The sequence below is a fragment of the Balaenoptera borealis genome, assembly GCF_965194805.1.
Source record: "Balaenoptera borealis genome assembly, chromosome: 17".
NCBI classification, from domain to species: domain Eukaryota; kingdom Metazoa; phylum Chordata; class Mammalia; order Artiodactyla; family Balaenopteridae; genus Balaenoptera; species Balaenoptera borealis.
In genome coordinates this window covers 37,308,600-37,320,829 of record NC_138876.1, presented here as the reverse complement: position 1 = coordinate 37,320,829, position 12,230 = coordinate 37,308,600, and the positions used below count along the sequence as shown (strand labels likewise).

At 43.6% G+C, this 12,230-nt stretch overlaps 1 protein-coding gene across 1 annotated transcript in view; it reads left to right on the top strand.

Annotated features, from left to right (window-relative positions):
* The window catches only part of LOC309615137 (uncharacterized protein), a 343,686-nt gene that overhangs the window by 296,496 nt on the left and 34,960 nt on the right, over positions 1–12,230 (top strand). The gene's annotated exons all lie outside the window — the stretch shown is intronic.

Genomic DNA, 12,230 nt, shown 5'->3' with positions numbered 1-12,230 from the left:
ATGCACTATCTTCTCTTATCTCTCCAAAGATACCTTTTTTAAAAAAATTATTTTTCTGCCCTTATGCATTATCCCTACTTCCTCTGTGGTTTTTTTTTTTTTTTTTTTTTTCTGTTTATCTGCTTTAGTGCTAGTCTTTCTTGTTAGAAGCTTTCCTCAAATGTCTGGTGAACCTTGACTCTCTGTCCTTTATGTTTAGGAATGAGACTCTCAAAAGTGGATTATGCATGGGCAGGGCATGTTGACTTGTGTGCTCACTGTATAGTGAGTGGGCAGGAACCCAGCCTTCTTTGTTAAGGAATCCTCAAATGTCAGCTGCTCTAGGACTTTTCTTTTGAGCAACTGAATTTCCCCAGAGAGAAATACTCTCCAGTCTCCCATCTGGGATGTGTAAGTCCAGCAGCCAGGGTTACCTGAGTTTCCACCTTTCTCCTGCCCTCTAATTTCCTTCCAGTGCTTTCCATTGGCCAAATAGAGCTGGATGCCAATTGGAAAGGAAGCCTGGAAAATGGAGTTTGCATGGGTCAGCCCCCTACTACACGGAGCAGAAGACATGTGAGAAATGGATCTGAGAAAATGACTGGGGGACAGAGGTGGAGGCAGCAGGCAGGGGATAGCATTCTAATCGGAGGGGTGACATGTACAGAGGCCCAATGGATAGAGGGGACACTGTACAGTTGGGGAACATGACAGAAGACAGAGAGCAAGCTGAAGCTGACAGGAGGTAGGGCCAGACCATACAGGTACAGCAAGCCATGTTAAATTTTGGACTTTAATGCAAAAGCAACGAGATGACAAAAAAGTGTTTTAAGAAAGTGGTCATTGTAACTGACAACTGTACTTGAAATAAAAAATAATTATCAGCTACTCTGCAGAGTTGAGGCTATAAACCATCATCAACAGGAAAATGCTGTGAACACTAAGACAAAACAAAGCTCTGGTGAACCCACTGATCACCACAGTGGGAAACCAAATCAAACTGGCATATAGACAGAGAGTGGGAAACACAGAATACCATTCTCCAGCTCTAACTGAAGACCTCTGCAACAGTGGTTATAGCACTTTTGAGCACCTACTATGTGCTATGGAAGGAGCTCAGAGAAGACAGAAAAAAATAAATATTTTTTTAATGCTCACATATGCTAAGTGACACTAAGATACATGCATGCACACACTTACACACACATTGCCATTTAATTTTTACAAGGATCCTATGAGATGGGCATTATCACTCCTAGGTTGCAGATGAGCAATCAGGGGCTCAGGAGGAGTGTTCTGTGTCACCAGCTAGGAAGTGAAGGAGACAGGATAAGAACTCTAGTCCTCCTGATTTCAAAGCCTAACTTTTTGCTGTGAATGGTAAACCCAGACCCTTCTCAGACTTCTAGTTTCTTCGACAACCCATTAGTAGCACTGAGGAACTGTTCTTAATGGCATCCAGGTCGAGGTGATAAAATAAGTCTTCCTCCATTGAAGCAGTGCTTCCCGCTGTATTGTTTCCCTGGGCCAGGCGTGGTGTCAGAACAAAAGCAGGATACCCAAGTGGTTGCCGTTTCCTTATTTTAAATGGGACAACCACAAAACTGATGGGAATAAAACATTCTAAGGACCAACGATTCAATTCTGGTAGAAGGCTGGCAATCAGTTTCTCTAAAAATGTAGTCATAGGGAATTCCCTGGTGGTCCAGTGGTTAGGACTTGGCGCTTTCACTGCCAAGTGGGCCCTGGTCAGGGAACTAAGATCCCACAAGCCACGTGGTGCAGCAAAAAAAAAAAAATGTAGTGGTAGTAGAGATGAATTCAGGGCAAGGAGCAGTTAGCTGGGGTGACTCCATTCTGGACAAAGACACTAAGAACACAGTATTACGTAGGTCTGGACAAACCACAAAGCCAAGCAGTTACAGAGAATTTATGGCTCAAGAACCCTCCCTGACTAGATACCTGACAGTAGGAGATCAGCATGAAGCGGGGCAGAGGTAGCCTCTAACAGGGCAAGAGAATTGAGTCTCCACATGCTGGGGGAGGATCAAAGCAATGGCTCTGGAATCTGGAAGTCGAGGTTGGTTTGAGGTCTGAACTGGTGGGCAAAAGAGAGTAGAGTGCACCGGGGATGGCAAAAGGTGGTCCCCAGTGCCTCCAGTGTTTGAGGCTTGCTTTGCGGGCTAGCAGGTGGACTAACTTGATTTACAGGGCAAGGGCTGGGCTGGATTCTCCTAGTCTAAACCAGTAGTTTTCAAACTTTTTAAGGCAGTGAAACATTTTCTCCGAAGGAAATCTTAAGCGGAAGTGTAAACAACCAAAACAAATAAAGTGGATTCGCTCTGGTGGAAGCCAGTGGTGGGGATGCAAGGTCCTGCCAGGTTGGACTTGCTTTCCCCTTTCCAGGCCTCCTGACGTTGAAGCAAAGAGGATTCACAAATGGAATCATAATTTTCTCTATTGAGAAGTTAGATTTGAACTCCAACTTTTTTTTTTTTTTTTAAGATTGATTGATTGATTGATTGATTGCTATGTTGGGTCTTCGCCTCTGTGCCAGGGCTTTCTCCAGCTGCGGCAAGTGGGGGCCACTCCTCATCGCGGTGCGCGGGCCTCTCACCATCGCGGCCTCTCCCGTTGCGGAGCACAGGCTCCAGACGCGCAGGCTCAGCAGCTGCGGCTCACAGGCCCAGTTGCTCCGCGGCATGTGGGATCCTCCCAGACCAGGAGCGCGAACCCGTGTCCCCTGCATTGGCAGGCAGACCCTCAACCACTGCGCCACCAGGGAAGCCCAGAACTCCAACTTTTAAGTATGCAAATTAACTAGACCGTCTCAGGTCTCCTTTAGATGGAATTCAAACAGAAAAACTCTGAATTAGCACACCAATAATCATTTTCAGCCTGCTCTCCAGGCAGTCCCCAGTGGTCCCTGTAATTTAGCTGGCTAAACCTTTTCCTCGGGGCCAAACAGCTAAACTTGAGCCAGGTGGGCTTAAACGCATGAACCAATTCAGAGTTTACTGTCCAAAGATGAAAGAGAAAAGTCTGCCAGCATCTTCTACTCATCCACATAAGGTTCCCAAGAGCGGGATTCAGCCCTCATCCTCCCCTCCCCGCACCCGCTGCAAATACACAGAAAGGCCAGCGCAATATAACTTCAAAGATCGGTCCTGCAGCCCCCTCAGACAAATTACACCAAAACAAGCCAAAGTGAACGCAACTGTCTTTACCAGTTTCATAAGGGAATTGCCTGGGAACCATTCCTTTTCAGACCTAATTATAAAGTCAGTTTTGAATTACAGAACAACATGGCATGAAAGCCAGTGTTTAACAAGCGGAACAAACAAACACGCAAAGCTAAAATGTAGTGGGCTTTTACCTGAGGGCTGCTGCCAGCGACAGCAGAAATGGCCTCTTTCACCAAGTCTGGGGTGCCCTGGAAAACTTCATACCTCTCCAGGGAGACAGTTCCTAACCGCCGCCACCCTCCCTTTAAAAAGCAATCCGGTGATAAATAAATAAACTACATTTCCCAGAATTCTCTTCGCTCAGGCGCGGGGCTATGTTTTAAACCACTCTGTAATTGTCACCAAAAAAAAAAACTCGAAATGTTTAAATGTGACAATATTTTGACATACAGAGTTGACTCAGCTCATTTCAAATCTCATCTTATCACTAGTGCCCTTGGGTATGTTTTTAAAGATAAAAGTACTAAACTATTATGCTATGCCAGGACCAGCTAAGCATAACAGAAACAACAGTTCAATGCTTTTTACACTTGGTGTATATATTACGTGTCATTCAAACATTGGCATGCATCAGAATCGGCTGAAGGGCTTGTTAAAACACAGGTTGCTGGACCCCACTCCCACAATCTGATTCAGCAGGTCTGGAGGGGGTCCCAAGAATGGCCATTTCTAACAGGTTCCCAGGTGCTGCCTTTGTTGCTGGTCCCAGATCACATCTTAAGAGCCGCTGACTTAGATGATCTCCATGCGCTATTCCAAATCTATGGGAAAAGCAGGCACACAATTACTGATTTCTACTTATTCTGATTTCTTTTTTTGTTTTTTTCTTTTTTTTTTTTAGACAATCAGATTTTTTTTTAATTTTTTTTTTTTATGGCTGTGTTGGGTCTTCGCTTCTGTGCGAGGGCTCTCTCTAGTTGTGGCAAGCGGGGGCCACTCTTCATCGCTGTGCGCGGGCCTCTCACCACCGCGGCCCCTCCCGTTGCGGAGCACAGGCTCCAGACGCGCAGGCTCAGTAATTGTGGCTCACGGGCCCAGCCGCTCCGCGGCATGTGGGATCTTCCCAGACCAGGGCTCGAACCCATGTCCCCTGCATTGGCAGGCAGACTCTCAACCACTGCGCCACCAGGGAAGCCCTACTTGTTCTGATTTCTACAAGCTTTGAACTAGCAGTATCTGTGACAGTGAAGACCCTAGCCTTCCCTAGCAGTGTTAGGAAGGGTAAAAGGCAAAGCAACTAGTTCAGGAGGATCCAGAAACTGACACTATCTGGTCCAACACTTTTATTTTCCCAGTGAGGAAATTTAGGCTTAGAGATGTTTGTGCAAAGTCTCCCAGTGAGTCCATGATTGTGCTGGGACAGAGAACCCAGATGTTGTGGCTCCTGCCAGCAGTGGAGTAAAATGGAACAAGTGGATCTGGCAAGGAACAGGGAAGCCAACCTGGCTCTGATCCATACCGATTTTTCCCTTGGCTCCTACCTCATCATTGTCTCTGCACTGGCAGAGGCTCAAATCCCCAACCCAGGAACTCCTAACCTCCCTTCCTTTTTTATTTAGCTCCCTGGAGCCTAAGACAAGCAGTCAAAATTGGGTGGCCAAATTGTCACAGCAGCCTTCAGTTACAATATTTGGGGGCTGAATTAATGAATACAGAGCCATTTATTTGCTTTTCTATCTATCTTGTCTCTGTGACAGCAAGTAATGATAGAATCTTCCCAAACAACTAACCAGATCCCGTGCATCCATCAGGTACTCGGTTATTCTCAAGAAATTAGCATTTAAGAAAAATTGTTTAGGTGCACCAATCACTCCCATCAGCCACCAGGGGTCACATAAATAGGAGTTTTCACTAGACCTTTCTGACTCACAAACTACCCTCTTCCTCCAAAGGCCTCGGTACAACACATAATTCAGCAACTAGAGTCCCTTGAAGAAGAAAAAATAAACACCTATAAAACTAGTCTTTTTCAGATTTCAGAGACATGAAACCCTTTAGGAGTCTAGGCCAGGGTTCATAACAATCCATTATCTGACAACATAGATATACAGATAAACCATTATTTTGGTAAAGATACATCTTCTAAACACCACTGATCTGGGCATTGTGGTTGTCCTTGAATTGAAGAATGATCACATTTTATTGTCTTAGCCTTGAGCATGGTTATCAATGCCAGACACTGAGAGGCTTAATTTGAAAGATGGCTATGCGGTCCAACTGGCAAATGCCTTTTATTCAGTTAACAGGGACAGCTGAAAGCTTATATACTGTTGCACAAGCGAAAAATCTGACTTCCTAACGGTTCTTAAAGATGCCAGCTAGGAGCCTGTGCAGGCCAGCCTGCCAGGGCTGGGGCTGCAACCACAGCTCTATGCTAAGGCTTTGCAGCTCGGCACCGGGTGGTGCAGCTGTTATATTGGCCAAAAAAGCACTGGCAGCCCCAGGAGAAACAGAGACTTAATTCACTTACAGGAACTTTCCTGAAAGAGTCTTTTAAAATGCATTTAAGGCAGACCAGGTGCACTTATTTTCTTTTTAAATCTCATTGCTTTGTCAGATATTCTCATTTATGGTTTTAATAGTCTTTATGTACAACATTAGCCACCCTCTGTTGCATTATAAATTATAATAAGAACTTATAAAACATATTTAAGTATAATGATTTCTAGGTAGGTTCCTTGAAATATATAACATCTAAACATCTGTGCTACAGCACTCGCAATAGATATACAGCCTGGGCTGCTATTTGGGTTGCCTGGAATTTTGTTAAAGATTTTGTAAGCCATGCATAGTTAAAAAAAAATAAAGACATTTGTGTGTGTGTGTGTGTGTGTGTACACATTGCTCAGATATAAACAGTAGTAAAAGAAAGCCGATTCAATTCAATATATCATGCTGTTAAAAGACTTCCAGCTGTCAACTGCTTCCATTATAAACAGGAGTTGGGAAGAATGGGCTCCAGAGGGGAAAGAGGTTGCATAAAGATGAAACTTCATAATGTGAGAGATGGGGTGGGGATTGGATTCAAGTCATCATTTAGGTGAAAATTGCCAATAACCTGAATAATTCTAGGAAATACTCTCCGTGGTCCTTCACTACACTTTGAAAGCACTCAGCCCACAAACACTCCCGTGCTAGCACGACAAAAGACCTCCCTATGCCAGTAAGTAAAAATGAGTGCCAGAGCCATCCTTAAAGGTAAATATTTGGGATAGGCAGCTGTTTGTATAATGTGATTTTAAGTGTGACAAGCATGCACCCCACCCAAAAAATAGCTGTGCTTACAGACCCGGGTCACGGATGCCTTGCAATTCTGCCATTAAGGAGTATTTCCATCCCAGTCAGAAACTTAGGAATCATCCTTGGCTCCTCTTTCTCCTTCTCTGACCCCATTCAATCAATCACAAGTTCCTCCTACAGAGCTCTTGACTCTGTCCCTTTATCTTCATTTCCTCTGACAGTACTACAGTTCAGGTCTCTGTCAGTTCCTACCAGGGCAACAGCAGTTCCCTCCTGACTTATCTCTGTGTCTTCAGTCTATTCTCCACGCTGCAACTAATGGGATCTTTCTAAGATGCAAATCTGATTATGACAATCCCCAGCTTAAAGCCATTAACTGGTTCCTCATCCCCTCAGGATGAAGTCCAGGTTCCTTAACAGGGTACACGAAGCCCTCGTGGTATGGCTGTTGCTGACTGCTCAGCCCCATCTCTTGCCAGGTCTTCCCATCACACATTCACCTTGTCTTGGTCCCTCAGCCTGGCTTCCAGGGCATTGATCCCTTTGCTTAGAACACTCCGTCCCACTTTCTACCCTTCCCGTCAAAGACTTCATAAATCTAAATGTATCCCTACTTTAGCACTTTCTTACTATGTAAGCTTTAGCCATTTGACTGTCTAATTGTTTCTCAACTAGGCTATGTATTTCAAGAACAACAGAACTGTCGCTTATTCACTAGTGTATTTCCAGGACCTAGCACAATGCTTGTCACATTATAGTTAATAAATATTTGTCCATTCGATGAACAAATGAGTTCTAGTAAAGTTCTTATGTTCTATTAACATACTAATGTTGGAAATTCACACTTTAGTGTGATTTTCCTTACTACAGCTCTCTGAGAATATGTTTGAGAGGGTTAATGAAATAGAGGCAGAATTGGCTCTGGAGAACCAGAGGAAAGTAGAAAGGCAATGATTAGCCAAGATAGGAAGGCACTGGGAAGGAAGGAAAGAACAGGTACTATTGGAGAGTTTAGAATGGCCCTTCATGGGTATAGAGAAAATAACAACCAAAACTTGGTTCATTCCTGATCGCATCCCTGAGGCTACCACCAAGGAGAGGTCAGTTCCACGGCCTGGGTTGATCATCGAGGTACCTGTACCCTGGCCCAGTGGCTTCACCAGAGCTGGCCTGATGGCTGTGTGCTAACCCCAGGCCTATGCTGTGGAGAAGCTGCAAGGGCAAGGCAGAGGTGACTGGACAGACGCACTGTTTCCTCCTGGCCAGTTTGACTGAACTTGTCTAGATACAGATGGCTGTGACTAACTTTCTGCTTATCACAGCCTTTTGAAGTATTAAAACTCTACCAGCCCATACTTCATATATTTCCCTCCCCAAGTAAACTCTTTTGTCTATGATCAGTATAGAGGAAGCATAATGTGGAAGACAATTTATTTATTTTACTACTGACCTCAATGAATTACTCAGTGAAGTTTCTGGGCAGGCGAAAAATATATCGTCTTCCTTCCATCCCATGATTAGGGCATTCACCAAGGCTCAGACATGAGCTCCTGATTTTTCTCCCATCTGGTTTCTTTCCTTGATGACCCAGTTCTACATCATGGCTCTCACTTTCAGATCTGGGTACCATACTAACAATGCCTAAATCTAAAACATCCACCCTGATCGTACAAGCATACTCCAGGCCCACATTTTTCATTGTCTATAGGACTTTTTCCTTTGAATATCTCACCAAGAGTTCCACCTCAACAAATCCAAACTACCTCATAGTCTTGTCTCCTCCCTGCAAAATTGACCCACAGCTGCAATGTCCTTACTTCTGCCAGTGGTACCATCATTCTCTCAGTCACATGTCAGGATACTCCACTCTTCCCACTAGAACATAAACTGCCACCTCCTCAATGAGGCCCACCTTGACTACTCCATTTAAAATTGCCACACCATGGCCCCAGCAGTCTTGATTTCCCCCCTCACTTGCTCCACCTTTTTCATAGCACTTACCACTTTCTAGCATACTAATTTACTTATCTATTTATTATTTATCAGTCTCTCTGTGACTCCTACTAGAATGTAAATACCACTGAAGATAGGGATTTGTACCTGTTTTTATTCACTGATGTCATACCTGTGCCTACAGCAGTGCCTAACACACAGTAGGCACTTCTGTAGGCACTCAATAAATATTTGTTGGATTAATAATTCATGCCACAAGTATATATAACAAAGAATATATTTTAAAATACCTCTGTCCTCTAGCTAGAACTTAAGCTCCATGAAGTAGGGGATTTTGTTTTGTTCATTGTTGTGCCCCCAGGGATTGTAGGTATTCAATAAAAACCTGTTGAATAAATGAATGGATGGGAACTCATTGAGTTACCTTTTTATACCAAGTACTAAGCTAGGTGCTTGGGGATTCTAAGATAATTTTAAACAACTAACTATAATACAATGGGGTGAAGAGATATGATAGGGGTAAGAACAAAATGCCATGGAAGCTCAAGAGTGACAGCACTGAAGGTAATTCTTCACACCTGTTCATCTGCTTTAGATTCCAGGAGAAGGCCCTAGAAAGAAAGTACATGGTATGGGGCAATGCTTCTCAAATGTTACTTGTATATGAGTCACCTGGGGAATCTTGTTAAAATACAGACACTGGTTTGGTGGACCTGAGGAGAGCCCTAAGCTTTTATATTTTTAACAGGTCCCAGGTGATACTGAGGCTGCTGGTCCTCAGACCACACATCGAGTTACAAGTGTACTTAACTCAGCACCCATTCCCCCTTATATCCTTTTAGTAAACTCCAATTTTGTTCATGTATCTAATCTTCCCTTCCCCAGTACTCAGAGGAAGTGATCCTAGCCCCAGCCCCAAGGTTAGACTGGGATGGAGCTCAAAGCCAATCAGTATAAGGCATTCTTCTGGCTGATTACTGGATGAGAATGGGGGTGGGAACTCAGGATTTTTAGTCTATGTTTCGGGGAAAGGTTTCTCTTTCCCTTCTACTGTCCCTCAACAAGGAAGCATGTGGCTTGATGACTGCAGGAGGCCATCCTATAACCTGAGCAGCAGCATCTTAAGATGAAGCCAGTGCCAGGAGTGCTGAGTGAAAAGAGGGAGAGAACCTGGGTCATTAATGACATCATTTGGCTGTTGATTGTGCTGAGCCTGGAACTTACTCTGTCTCTGATCTAATAAATGTCCTTATTGTTTAAGCCAATTTGAATTCAAAACTTCTCTTATTTGCAGCAGAAATCATCCTACTGATTACACATAACTTTTTTTTTAGGTACTAAATATTTATTGAACACCTGCTATGTCCCAGGCACCATCCTAAGGAAACTAGACATCCATAATCCCTACCCTCATAAACTTTATAGTCTGTAAGATAAATTAATTTGAGCCCAAGTTAGTGAGATTAACAAAATTTCATTTTACTATTTACTTTCTTGGATGGAGACTACTTCTCCCTCCCTGACTGTATCTCTGAAATGGTTCTTATTAATTACCTGTTGCCCTGGTACAACTGCCTTAATCCTAAATCGGAGCTCTGTCGCCTCACAGTTAAAAATTGCAACAGTACCCTAATACCACTCTCAGATCCAATCTACAAACAAGTAACCCATCAATCTTCCTAAAGCATCAACTTCATGGAGCAAAAACTTCCAGAGACCCTCCTTGCTTATACCCGTGATTTTTAAGCTTGTTTTATTAAAACAAGAAACAGTTCTTCAAAGGCAAAAAATGTCTTACACAAAGTCCCAACGTGTAAAATAGATAAACCAGTGTTGTTCTGTGGACATAGGGAAGGGTGAGGGGCAGACAGAGTCTCACCTGCCCCACTCCAGCCTACTCCTCACCCCCACTTGACCCTCCCCACACACCCCACCCCTGAGGAGTTGTGGTGCCTTCATTTCACACTATGTCACAAAATCAAATGCTTCCACTTGTCATTCTATTAACTGCGCCCATTCTTGATTCACTTAGGTCAGTCTTTCCACAACCCTTCAAACACACGCACTCATTCTCAAGTCTTTGCTCAGGCTGTTTCTTGCATCAAGAATGTTGTGTGTCCTCCTTTACGTAAAACTGACCCACCTTCACAAGAAACCTGACAACAACAAAATACAACACTCCCAGCACCCACAGAGCAGGCATCACCAATCAATCCCAATCCATCAGGCATTCTTTCCTTTGAGTCTTTGAGTCTTTTCCACTGAGTTCACAATCCTTTTTCATGCATCATATAGTCAAGCACTATCAACCCCAAAAAAGCAAAAAGCAAAAAAAATTTTAAGTCTTTTTTATCCCCAGTATTAAGTACAGCTCTCATTCTGTCATTTTATAGACTCACATTATCACTTAGTTATAAAATAGTTCGATCTGTGTGGTTCCTCAGATTATAAATGACTGGAGAATAAGGCCTATATTTTCTCTTTCCCCTCAATTTCTAGCTCAGTTCTAGCCACTTTGCTAGGTACTAAATAAATATACTGGATGAATGAATATTCAGGTAATATTAACTTGTGTCTTCTAAAGCATGCTTATATGATCACCATGGAGTATCAAAACATGAGGCAGCACCACAGCTGCAAGAACCACCTTAGGAATCAAGAAACCTGAGCTCCTCTCCCACAAACTCTATGAATTACCTATGTGGCCACTTCGTCTGCTGGGCCTTGGTTTCCCTCATCTATAAGAAGGAACTTGATTAAATTATTTGTGTTGATACTGGGGCGTTCTTTGAGTTTGCTGGGAGAAGCAGCACTCAGGTTACCAGGTCGCCTTGTGGGAGTGGGGCCCATTGGGAGGATATAGGGCATCTTCCATGTCCTTGGCTGTATTCTGGGTCCCGCGACTTCCATGGCCATGTGGAGAACTGGAATAACAACTCCTGACACAGAGCATGACTGACTACCTTTCTTTGTGTGAACTCATCATCAGTTTATCCCTATCCAGCAGACTCTGCTGGTTGGGCAGTGTTTCACAGCAAACTCTGTCAAAGGCTGTTAACCTCCCACAAATCCAGCTTATACATGATTTTCTTTGGATTGGACACCAATCTCTGGTCCAGTCAGGTGGGACCAAGGTATCAGGGTTGGTTTCACTCAGGGACCACTCCTGCAACTTTATGTGGGAAGAAATGGTTTGGACCACTCTTTTCAGAAAAGGGGGCTGCAGGTATGGCACAAACCTAGTGCTTCATAAACACATCTCTCTCTTTTTCTAAAGTGTTTTATGTTATTTAACCAAATATTCCCAATCTTCACAAAAAGCATTAAGAAATATGCATTATGAAGAAAGATTATATACCGTATTCACTTAGTAGTGAATCTTTCTGCCCAGTAGGAAAGTATACAGGAAGTAGACCTAAAGAAGCGGGAAACTACACAAATGCAAAAATCCAACTCTCCTGAAGACTTTCTGGGACCCAAAGGCCTTAAACATAATACAGTATTCCTTCAGTATTAAAAAAAAAATTTTTTTTTAAAAAGGACACCAAAGATTAAAGTGTTTTATAAACTTCTAATGTGGAGCTAATTCAAACACAGCCTGCCTGGAACATGCTCAGTCACAGCCAGTGACAAAATCTCCCACCTGTGGACCCTTCCCCACGCCCCTGTCCTGGGGTCCCCACCACCACGCGAGAGTGCTTTCCATGAGGGGCGGGAATGCGCTTACCCACGCATCTCACACAGAGAGATAAGGGGCTGGCCCATGAGCCCAAGGCCTTTGGCAATGGACACATTTTTATAAAGAGAGGAAAA